Source organism: Lissotriton helveticus, chromosome 12, assembly GCF_964261635.1.
Source record: "Lissotriton helveticus chromosome 12, aLisHel1.1, whole genome shotgun sequence".
NCBI classification, from domain to species: domain Eukaryota; kingdom Metazoa; phylum Chordata; class Amphibia; order Caudata; family Salamandridae; genus Lissotriton; species Lissotriton helveticus.
In genome coordinates this window covers 467,789,005-467,801,325 of record NC_136073.1, presented here as the reverse complement: position 1 = coordinate 467,801,325, position 12,321 = coordinate 467,789,005, and the positions used below count along the sequence as shown (strand labels likewise).

The window sequence follows — 12,321 nt, the reverse complement described above, 5'->3', positions numbered from 1 at the left end:
CTGCTTCAGAGAGAGACAGACACACAGCTCTCTACCGGAGAGCTCAGCTGAGGGGCCCCCTTTATCTACTGGAGACTGGGGGGGCCCCGCACCGCGGGGGTGTTTGTTACGCCCCTGCTCTCTCCCCCCTCCCCCCTACCTGGTACACTTTCAGAGGCCCGGGGCCGGGCCTGGACACCAATTATTAAGAGGCCGGCCCCCGGCCTGCACCTCAAGTAATTGAGAAGATGACGTGGTGTGCCTTGCTAGCTCTGCTCAGACTGAGGGGACCCTGCGGGGCCCCTGGAGCACAGGGCCCCCCCGCACTGCGGGGGCTGCGGGGGCCTGTGTTACGCCCCTGAAAAGCGCTCCGCTTCAGACCCGCTGGTCGAGCGGCGCGCACACCAGAAAGAAGTGGTTTCAGTGCGCGGAGCGCGGAGGGGCTAGTTTCAATTTGTTCCCCAAGGGGCGGGCCAGGAGCGGTTTGGGCCCGTTTTTCAGGACACGGAGGGGGTTGTTCCAGAGTCCCAGTTTCTTCCTAAGGCAGCCCCTAGATTTTTGTTAACCCCCTCTAAGCGCTTGGTACATGAGAGGCATGCTGGGGAGAGGAGGGATTCTGATGTGATGGTGTCTAATATTGCTATGGTGTCTGGGGGCTTGTCCCTTTCTTGTGGTCCGTTAGTTTTTACGCAGGATGCTGCTGCTGGGCTGGTGGATGTGGAGGGTAATGTGGGCAGCCCTTTATTATTTTCCACTCCTGGTTCTTCGGTGGGTGCTGCTTTGTCTGTAGGGGGGGTCTAGGGGAGAGGGGGAGTGGGCACAAGTAGGGGAGGGAGGTTCAGTTTCTGGCGCTGCTCTGGATCTGGAGGGCTCTCGGCTTGAGGAGGCTGGGGCTTTTGGTTTTCTTGATGTGGATGACCGTGTTCAGAGGAGAGATGGGGGTATGTCACAGGTGAGGCGTGGAGCCTTTTCTTGTTCTGTGGCTGGCACAGGTCATGTGGACGGGACAGGGAGGCCGGGGCTTGAAGGGGCAGTGGGGCATGATGCTATAGGTATGTTACATCCTGTTGTCGGGAGTTTGGAGGGTGTTGTGTTGCCTGGTATGGTGTCTCAGACGGAGGGGGGTGTGAGGCATTTCAGTGGCTGGCCGGTACAGGGAAATATGGCGGCTGTTCCTTATGGGCAGGTGGGTGCAGGTGGCCCTTACTTGATGTTTGGTTCCCCGGGGTGGGAACATTTTGGGACTGCAGGTTTGGCGCAGCGTGGCCTTCGGAAGGATGGTGTTGGGCAAGTTTGGGGTTCAAGGGCTTCTGCTCATGTTTCTTCAGCGGTGGCGGTTGATAATTTGGATTGCAGTGAGGAGGAGGAGATGATAGGTGACTCTCCGGTCAGGGAGGTGCCTGGCAGGAGGTTTAGGGGACGTTCTTTGGATAAGGGGCAGGGCACGTTTGTGGGTGCTACTAGGCAGGAGAGGAGGGCTGTGCAGGTGTTGTAGCCGTTGATCCTAGTACACCAGTCCAAACTTTCTTTTCAGGACAGGGATAGGTGCGTCGGTCCAGACTTGGCAGGGCACGGTCCAGTCCACTTTCGCCAAGGTGAAGCGAGGAGAATACCTAGCGCGGCCCTCTCTGTTCCAACGAGGGAGCCCGTCGCGGCCAGCACACGAGGGTCCGGCGTGACCCCGCTGGCCCCATCGAGTAGCAGGTATAGGTGCCCTACCTTACCGGCGGCTATGGAGCTGCAGAGTCAGCGCCAGGGGAGGTACGGGCGTGTACAGTCTGCTCCCCCTCATGGAATTTCTACGCAAAATCTGAAATGTAATATGGCTGATGTTGGGTTCGGTAAGACCCGTGGTGTGATGTTTCCTGATGAACCTGATTCAGTGGTTCTGGATTACGATGAAGAGAGTCCCGAAGAGGGAGAGTTGAGGGTCGTGGAAAGGGGGGTGTTGTTGAAAGTGTTTTTCAGGCTCCAGTGGTGCGAAAGCAAGTCAAGGAGAGACGAGAACACGGCCCGTCAGTCAGGGCGCCTCCAAGACGTGACACAGTAGTTGCGGCATCACAGGCGGAGCCGGGGAGAGTGGTCTCTTTGTTGCCAGGTGAGCAGATAGCTACACAGGCCAAACCACGTATGGTGTCTGTGGGCACAGGTGGGACTGAGACTGTTGGGGTGGGTGAGGGGCGGTTGGTAAAGGGACGTTATGTGAAGGACACCGCTGTGGGCACGGATGAAGTGCTGGACACGGCAGGTAAAGTTGAAAATAGTACTGGTACAGAGGCCTCAGGTATTGCTAAAGAGCCAGTGGCAAGTAAAGAATTGAAAATCAAAAAATTGCCCTATATGGGAGTAACAAAGCCTTTGGGGGCACATTTGATGTTGAGTACAAAGGAACGAATTTGGAAGGGTGAGTATGAGGAAATATTTAAGTTACTACACAGAGAAGTACGGTCCAAGGAAGGGTCCAAGGAGGAAGAATTTGAGTTGGCGAAAAGGCCTAGAGTTCCCCTAACCATTGAGAATTGGACAGCTGCCTTCCTAATATATGCAAGTGTATATTGTGAAAAATTCCCGGAGCGCAGCGTGTCCCTTTTTAAATACATGGATGTTATTCGCAAGGTGCAGCTTACTGGGGGGGGGTTTGCTTGGTCTCAATATGATGAGGAGTTCAGGGCTAGAATGGCTTGGGATCCGGAGGCTAAGTGGGGGGAACTGGACACTGATTTATGGCAACATACTATGGGGTCGGCTTCGGGAGGTAAGACGATTTTTACTGCAAGTGGTCTCCCCATAATATACCGGCCCTTTCAGGGCAAGCCCACCAGGGGAGGGGTGGGAAGCAGCTCAACCACACAGCCTGCAGTCGGCACATGCTGGGAGTTTAATAAAGGTTTCTGTACTAGGGAATATTGTAAATTCAGGCACGAGTGCTCAGGTTGTGGTAAGCGACACCCCTTGTCTAAATGCTGGGAGAACAAACCAGCGGGGGATCATCAGGGGTTTCAGTCAGGTGCAGGGGGTTCGGGAACGTCCCAACATTCTACAGGAGGAAGGGGATTCAGAGGTAATCGGGGTTCTGGGTCCAAGGGCTCGTACACCGGTTAGGTTGGAAAAGTTGCGCCTTGCACTCCATGACTATGATAATGCTGCTGGGAAACCAACATTGTTGGATGGTTTTGAATTTGGTTTCAAGTTAGGTTACACAGGTCCTAGACAGAGAAGATGGTCTGCTAATTTAAAATCGGCATCTGAGCATGGCACAGTAGTACAAGACAAGTTGAATAAGGAAGTACACGAAGGGAGGATGGCTGGCCCTTTTCACGATTGGCCGATCCTTAATTTAATAGTATCACCTATTGGAGTGGTCCCGAAGAAAGATCCGGGACAATTCAGACTTATACAACACTTATCATGGCCGGAAGGGTCTTCGGTCAATGATTTTATTGATCCAGATGCTGTTTCAGTCTCTTATTCATCAGTTGACGTGGCCATGTCACTTGTTGTGACCGCGGGCGCAGCTGCTGAGATGGCCAAGTGTGATATAAAGTCTGCTTTCCGGCTGCTGCCTGTCCATCCGGAAGACTGGTGTCTTTTGGGTATACAATTTTCAGGAAAGTGGTATGTGGACAAGGCTTTGCCGATGGGATGCTCTATATCTTGTTCTCTTTTCGAGTGCTTCAGTACTTTTCTGCAATGGTACTTTACTCAGCAGTCTGGTCACTCACTGGTAACGCACTACCTGGATGACTTTTTCTTTGTCGGGTCCCCGGGCTCCGCGGAGTGCCAGTCTGCTCTGGACACTTTCCAAGGGCTCATGGAGGATCTGGGAGTTCCTTTGGCTCCCGAAAAAACTATGGGTCCTGACACAGTCTTGTCCTTTTTAGGGATTGAAATTGATTCGGTGGCAATGCGGGCTCGCTTGCCTGAGGACAAGAAAGTGAAGATGCTGGATTTGCTGGACAATATGTTAGCAAAACGGAAAGTGTTGGTGAAAGATGTTCAGGTGTTACTAGGCCATCTCAACTTTGCTTGTAGGGTCGTGAGAGCAGGAAGGACTTTTTGTCGTAGATTAGGCAGGGCTCTTGCTGGTCAACATTTGCCTCACCATAGGGTTCGATTGTCTGCTGGAGTCAAGGAGGATTTGAGAATGTGGAGATTTTTTCTCTCTTCCTTTAATGATGTTCCTTTGCTCAGGGACGTTGACTTTCAATGGGATGTACAGATGTTTTCGGATGCAGCTGGCAGTGATGGTTTTGGTCTGTACTGGAATGGAAGATGGTGTGCGGAACGTTGGCCGGATGAGTGGTTGAATGGTGGTCGCAGCATTACCTTTTTGGAGCTTTTTCCTTTGCTGGTGGCTTTGACACTGTGGGGGGAGGTCTTGGCACATAAGAAAGTGCTTTTTCGTGTGGACAACATGGCTGTGGTACAAATTGTTAATCGACAGTCTGCCAGGGACGAACAGGTCTTGAAGCTTATGCGAGTGTTTGTGCTGGGTTGTTTGAAACACGACATTCACTTTCGTGCTTTGCACATTCCTGGGGTGGACAATGACATTGCGGATGCTCTGTCTCGTTCACAGTGGGGCAGATTCCGTGGACTGGCGAGGGAGGCAGACCCAGCACCGACCCCGATGCCGATTCATCTGTGGCACGTAGGCAACGTCGGGTCTTACAACTGGTGGTAGGTTCTCTGTCTGTGTCTACGCGTACTGCTTATTCTCTGGCCTGGAGGGAATTTCTGGAGTCTGGCGCTTGTAGGCGCGAGGAGGTTTGGCGTCGTTCAGAGGATGTCGTGAATTTCATGTTGGACCTCATGGACAAAGGGCTTACTAAGGTGACTATCGCCGGTAAATTAGCGGGGATAGCATTTATGGGCAAGTTGTTATGGGGTTATCCTCCGTCGGCAGGGGAGATTGGCAGGAGAATGCTTGAGGGTTGGGCCAGAGAACAGGGGCACACCAGTAGACTCAGGTCTCCTTTATCTTGGCAGATTCTGGCTAGGTTGATAACTGTTCTCCCTGAGGTTTGTTCAGATGACTTTGAGTCATGTTTATTTTCCATGTTAATGGCCTTCATGTTTTTTGGAGCTTTTAGGGTTTCAGAGTTGTTGGGTTCGAAATGCAAGTCTGGCCTATTTTGGCGGGATGTTTTCTGTTCTGATGAGGGGGTGTATATCTGGTTAGCCAGCTCTAAAACTGATCAGACTAAGAAGGGTAAGGGGGTGTGGTTGCAAGCGCGTGCTCCCAGGATTACTTGCCCTTTGCTGCTGGCGCAGCGCTGGCGTTCTTTGTGTGGGGGTGGTGATGATGCACTCGTATTTCAGCATATTGATGGCACCCCGGTTACAGCATACCAATTACACATGGTTCTGCGCAAAGCTTTGGAACACCTGGGTTTAGATGGGAGCTTATATGGGACACATTCCTTCCGGATTGGGGCTGCAACGGAAGCTTTTAACAGGGGTTGGACTCAAAGGGATATCATGAGGCTGGGGCGGTGGTCTTCAAACTGCTTTCAGCGCTACGTGAGAAGTCAGGCGGAGGAGGCGCATGCGTCATCTTCCTTCCCATGAGCTCTAACTCTGTTTTCTTTTATAGGTTCTGTTGCTGGGCCTCGTTCTCCGGTGGTGACGGTCTGGATAGTTGGGCATTCCTTCGTGAAGTGGGCCCGAGTCCAGGCAGCACAGAGTTATTTTGGAGAACTTCTCGGTTTTAACGCTAGTATGTTCAATGTGGTTTGGAAGGGGAAAGGTGGGATGCTCTGGAGAGAGTTAATCCCTTGTCTTAACAACAATATGGTGGGTGGGCTGTGTCCTGATATTCTGGTCATACATCTGGGGGAAAATGATCTTTGTGCTACCAAAGGTGTGGTGTTACTTCGAGCTATTAAGAAGGATTTGGGCCTTATCAAAGAGCTTTGGGCGGGGTGCCATGTCTATTGGACTGAATTAATACCGCGTAGGATCTGGAGAGGAGCGGTCAACCCCAAGGCGGTTGATAGGGCTAGGAAGAAAGTAAATTCAGAGGTTTCGCGCTGTTGCCGTGGTCTTGGTTTTAGTAGGATTTCCCATAGGGAAATTAAGTTTGAGACTGTGGAATTCTTTAGAGATGATGGTGTTCACCTGTCCAGAGTGGGTATGGATCTCTACTTGTTGGAATTACGTGAGGTTTTGGCGCGTTCGCTAGCTATGCACCATTAAGGTTGGTTCGGTTCTGTTTTCATTCTCCGGTGGGGGGGGGGGCAGAAAGGGAGGTGGTGTAGTTTCCCTCCCCCTCCTACCTTTCTGGGTGGCGGGGTTTTTGGTTGCCCCGGTGCTGTTTATGGTAGATTGTTTGATGAGTATTGGATTGATGCTTTGATTGACAGGTTCAGGGGAAGTTGGTTTTTGTTGGACCGTTCAGGTTTTGGGGGGTATTGGCAGGAGTGAAGGGTCAGGCAGGGTTTATGGTTAAAGAGGGCCTGGCTTGCAATATGTGATTGGGGTTTGATGAATAAAGGGGTTAAATGATGACGTAATGATTGAATTAATGACGTAATGTTTACTGATGATGTTATGTTTATATTGTTGTTGTAATGTTGTAATGCTGTATTGTTGGGTGGGGGAGGGGTCAAAGAATTTTAGGGGAGGGGGTGGGGGGAGGGGTTTGTAGTTAATTATTTATTTAGTGAGGGATAGTTTTGTAAGGCGTTGCCAAGGTTTTATAATTGTAATGTGCACCTGTTTCCTAATAAAGCGGCCTTTTTCACACTCATAAACATTTCTGGTCTACGTTTCTCCCACCCCTCGCCCTCTCTCCCAAGGGGGGCTTGGGGGAGGGAGCTGACCGAAGGGAGGTCTCCTCCCCCGGGCGGTTTGGGAGGGTCACGAGGGTTTTTTTACATGGCGTAGGTGCCAGAATGTTCTAGATTTGGGCTGGCCTAGTAGGACTGGCCAGCCCAATTATAAATCCCCCTTTCCCCGCCCCCTAGCCACCATTTTAGGTTTGGTGACCTGGTGGCTAGGAGGGCTGTTAGCGTTTTTTGTCCCGCCCTCCCTCCCATTTTATTATTATTTTCCTGCTTTTCCTGGGTTTTTTCTTACTCCGAATTTTTTGACTCTTTAGAATTTTTTCTTCCTTTTTTCAAAAATGTTAGGCTGTTTTCTTAGCTACAGCTGTGCAGGGGGTTTTTTCCTTGTGATTTCTATTGTCGCTAGGAACAGGTGCTGGCGGGGTTTTTGGTTGCCCCGGTGCTGTTTATGGTAGATTGTTTGATGAGTATTGGATTGATGCTTTGATTGACAGGTTCAGGGGAAGTTGGTTTTTGTTGGACCGTTCAGGTTTTGGGGGGTATTGGCAGGAGTGAAGGGTCAGGCAGGGTTTATGGTTAAAGAGGGCCTGGCTTGCAATATGTGATTGGGGTTTGATGAATAAAGGGGTTAAATGATGACGTAATGATTGAATTAATGACGTAATGTTTACTGATGATGTTATGTTTATATTGTTGTTGTAATGTTGTAATGCTGTATTGTTGGGTGGGGGAGGGGTCAAAGAATTTTAGGGGTGGGGGGAGGGGTTTGTAGTTAATTATTTATTTAGTGAGGGATAGTTTTGTAAGGCGTTGCCAAGGTTTTATAATTGTAATGTGCACCTGTTTCCTAATAAAGCGGCCTTTTTCACACTCAAACATTTCTGGTCTACGTTTCTCCCACCCCTCGCCCTCCCTCCCAATGCGATCTGATCCTGTCCACGAAGGCAACAGGAGGGGTGGCCTGGGAACAGCCTACCCTGCATTGTGCGTGCGGTGGAACTTGTGCCGCGAGCCCCGTGGTGAGCTGGAAGTCACGTGCTGTTCTCGTGGCAAGGGAGCCCCTCGCTACACAGGTCAGTTAGTTGAGTATTATTTAATGAAGTAATCGTTACAGTACACATGTTATTATAATAAGGTAGCAGAAAATGTTTTCAAACATTTAAAAAAAGTTCTTTTTAGTTCAGCTGGGTTGTAGAATTGATCAAAGTAAATATTTTAAGAGATTTGTGCATCTGAAAAAGAGGATGCAGCATTACGGCCACAGCTGCAGACCTTGGAGATGGGGAACTAGGTTGGAGTCTTGGCCTTGGCTCAACATCCCGTGATTCTGGGCAAATCACTTAGTGTCCCCTGCCACCCTGCGTGTCCATATGTAATGTAACTTGTGCTTTTGTAACGCGCCCCTATAACTTCGGTTCAAGTTGTATAAAAAAAATTGGCCCACCTTTGAGGCTAGACCAGGCATGAATCCACTTGATTTCCAGTAGGCCCGCCGACCCGGACAGTAAAGCATTCCTATTTCGGACACGATGCACCGCACTATAACACACAGCTTACTGTTTGCAGCCCAGTGACTGGCATTGTTGGCGTTCAAGGTCAGTCTATCTGGTTACCGGCAGCTGTCAGGGACTTCTAGAGCTTAATCTTTGTCCACCTCCGCAGGTGACGGAAAGCTCGTGCCCTCCCTTGTGAAATGTTAGTTTGTTTTGTAGGCGCTAATGTCAGCAGTAAAACTCCTTAGATGTCTGTAAATGCTGTTTCAACAAATCAATATTTATCAGTATTTTTTTGGGGCAGTCCCTGCTCCTTCTGAAGCTGCAGTATTTACAGCGGTAGGCACTTTGTGGAAAACAATGTTAGTAAGTAAATGTTGGGGTTATGCTGCCTCTTTAAAAGACACATGAAAATGTATTAAAATGCTGCAAAGATAACACGCTGCTATTGCAGACACACACAAACATCAACACACACTGTTACTGCCTCTCAAAAATTGCTGTTACTAATGTTCCATTTATACGCATTTGGAGGTAGCAGCAATCCCCAACCCCTAGGTTGCTGCTTGCAGCCCGTTTGGCTTTACCTAGGAATTAACCTTTTGGATTAATGATCGAAGTTCCCAAGCAGCGACCACTACAGTAAACATACTAAACAGCCCGCGTTTGATTCTGTACGCCTCCCTTGCCTAATTTCCATCATGTAGGAATGTGCACAAGTACTCTGGAAACTTGGTCAATGCTTTCCTGCCATTTGGGCTAGGGAAGGGGGCAATCCACAGCCCTGTACCATGTTTTCATACCAGCCCCGTGTTGGACTTGGCCCTTCTGGCAGGTTCACCCCTAAACTTTTTGCTTATGAATGTGAATTGGTGGTAGTGATTTTTGGTTTCTGCGCACTTTACCACTGTGTCCTAGGGAAAAGTGCGTGCATGTGGTGAGGTTGGCCTACCCTCCCATAGGAATGCATGGGGAATGTATGTGTCCCTGGTAGTTCCTGATGGGTGGGGAGTGCAGGCTCGAGTTTGGTATGTGCGGACTCGTGTGATTAAATGCTGCGCAATGATATATGCAGCGTGATTGTGTCTAGTGTGGAAGTGCCACTTCTAGAAGTTGGCATGTTTGTGTAATTTGTGTCTGGCTTGTGATTGGCTGGAGCTGGCTGGTGAGCCTGGCTCCATGAGTCATGATGGGTCTGCCCCGGTGGTGAGTGTTGAGATTAGCACCTGAATAGGGCTGGGCTTTCCCCACACAATGCTGGCTCCGACCCCTGTGGAGCGTCTAATGACCCTAGCCTGCCTAGTGAATGGAAAGGGTGGCTGAGGAAAACAAAGTGCTCCAAAACCAGCTGCGACTGGTTTCTCACCCACCCAGCACCCAGACAAAGGTTTTTACTGTATAAAAAGGGTCTGTGTCCCCTTACAAAGTGTTCTCTTGCTGATCTTTCTCTAGAGGGGGGGCCTGCTGCTGGGCACCAGGAGGACCGCCACTGGGCATTGCCTCCCTGCCTAGGAGGACCCTGTGAGCTGGCACCTGGACCCAGCCCTGCCCCCCACCTCCTGAAGGACTTTTGCTTGTCTTTAGGGACTGAACTTTTCCCTATAGCGCCTGGAAGCGCTGGATTTCTCTTTAGCGCTTGAGAGCGCTTTATTTGGCCCCTAGCGCTCAAGAGCGCTTTCGGTTTGTAGCCGGTGCCCACCCGGCATTTTCCCCGCAAGGTTGTAAGTGTGGAATCCCTGGCGAGTGCCCACCTCACCAGGAACCTTGTGCCCGTGTGTTTTGAACCCTGACTGGTGCTCACCCCGCCAGGGACCCCATCGATTGACGGGAGCCCACCCTGTATTGCGCCCGAAGTCACCGCCGCCGGCCAAAGCAGGAAGCAAAGCGGGCCGCCTGACCGTGGGCGGGCCCGCAAGACTGAAGCAGTGGCCGGAAACCGGAAGTAGGAGGGCGGGAGACTACACATTCTCCCCCGGAAGAGTCGCGGCTGAACGAGCACCGGAGCAGGCAGGAGCCTACTCTGTGCCCCGGTGCACTCGCCAAGAAGAGGGAGAGGCCGCCTGTCCAGCAGCGGGGCCCCCGTGGTGTGGGGAAAGCCCCGCAGTTGCCGGCGAAGAGAAGCAGGTGGGCCTGCAGAGTCAAAGGAGAAGAGCCCCGCGGTGATAGCCGCCGCACCTGGAGAAGCCGGTGAGTGGGGCCCGGGGTTCAGTAGAGGAGGGAGTTGGGGCACATTGCCAGTGCCCGCCCCCCCCCCAGTGCGCTCTCTTCAATGTGTGGGGCATTTTTGTTCATCGAGCCCAAAGCGGCCTTAGTAATTAGAGCCCTGAGAGGCTCTTGGGGGCATAATTTACCTAGATTCCCCCGAGCGGGACTCCAATGATTTGGCGGCATTTTTCCTGAGCCCCCGAGAGGCTCAAGGGGGCATTTTTTCCTCCGAGCCCACGAGGCTCCAGGGACGCAGTGTGATTCGAGCCTGGCAGCTCCTAAGGCCCCAGTGTTTGTACGAGCCCACGAGGCTCCCACTTTGCCCCCCTAGTTGTTCTTGAGCTCATGGGGCCACAAGTGTTTTGGTCGGTAGAGCCTGCGAAGCTCCCACATGGTTCTTGTGCTCAAGTATTCCTTCAGAGAGCCCAGAGGAGATCCCCAGCTGCCCAGCACTTAGTGGGAAGCTGCTGCGTTTAGGTTGTGCGCAATCTTCCTTTGGCTGCTCTGCGCAGCCTGCCCTGGCATTGGGACACAGGGCGTCCTAGCCCCAGAGAGGCCTGGGGACAGCTATATGTTTTGGCCTATGTAATTTCTGCGCACTTGCTCTTTGCTGCACCTCTGAATGTGTTTTTAATAAGTCATGTGTTTTTCCCTACACCACTGAATGTATGTTTATGCATCATGTGTTTTCTTCCCTACACCTCTGAATGTTGTGATGCATCATGTGTAATGTGTTCATGCCTATGCCCCTAAATGTATAGTGATACTTAGGTGGTTGTTCTTTCTAGTAGAGGTGTTGCTAGTGAGGTCCTGGTTCCCTGCGTGACATTCTCCTAAGGTGGTTAGGGTTGCGTAGGTGGTACTTACCCGTTACCAGTGGTTACTGGTTGTGGGTTTTATTTTCTATCTGGTTCTACAATTGTTCTATGTGTAGAGGGTTATCCCTACAGAGTGCTAATCCTACCAAGTGCTAGTTCTAAAATTGTTTATTCCTGACAGTGGCGCCCGTGGCCCTGTCCCATGCACCTAATCCCCTGTAAATTTTGCCCGTGCCTATGGCACATTGTAAAGTGTGTATTTATTATCTAATGTGTTTTGTACAAAACAAAGGCTATTTTTATATATAACCTTGTGTGGAGTTTCCTTTGTGGTGGGCCTTGGGTGTTGTTGCCGGGGGTGCGTGCGCAAACACTTAACTTACATCGCCTCAGAGTTTAGCCTTACTGCTCATGTCACGTTACCAAGGGGGTGAGCAGGGGTTATCTTGGCGTGTAACTCCCTTGCCCCGACGTAGGAATGGTGGTCTCTGACTGTTTTTTGGCACAAGCCCTAGTCAGCTTGAGATCCCATTTCTAACACCCCCCTCCCACCTACACACACACTGCATGGAGAGAGAGCGTGAAGTGAAAAGCGAGACCCTCATCAATACATGGCAGTTTTGAGATGTTCGTCACTCAATTTCATAAATTGGGGACATCTGATGCATTTAGCAACATATTACTCCTCATTTACTACCATTTTCGCATCTCTTTTCTCTCTCAATACTCCTTTCTTCGGCCTGCTCGTTCTTTCTCTTGATCCCTACCTTCCTATTCTCTAACTACATCTCAATGATTACCCTCTGGCCTTTCCTTTCTTATGCCCCCTCCAAGTCACTTCTGTTGTACTTCCATCTCTTATTACTTCAATCTTCCTTCTCTCCTTTTTTTCTTTGCCAGTCGCCTTTTCATTGGTCGTCTCCCTGTCATTCCTTATTTCCGGAGTAATCCTGTCTCCGCCTTTGCTTTCTTCCTCTTTGGTCCTTCTCCTTTCTTTCTTAATTGCCCCTTTTTAGGTCGAGTCTGAGCAGCACATGT

The 12,321-nt window shown here is 50.7% G+C and overlaps 1 protein-coding gene across 2 annotated transcripts in view; it reads right to left on the bottom strand.

Annotated features, from left to right (window-relative positions):
* SLC38A8 (solute carrier family 38 member 8) overlaps positions 1–12,321 on the bottom strand; it is a 401,988-nt gene that overhangs the window by 57,431 nt on the left and 332,236 nt on the right. The gene's annotated exons all lie outside the window — the stretch shown is intronic.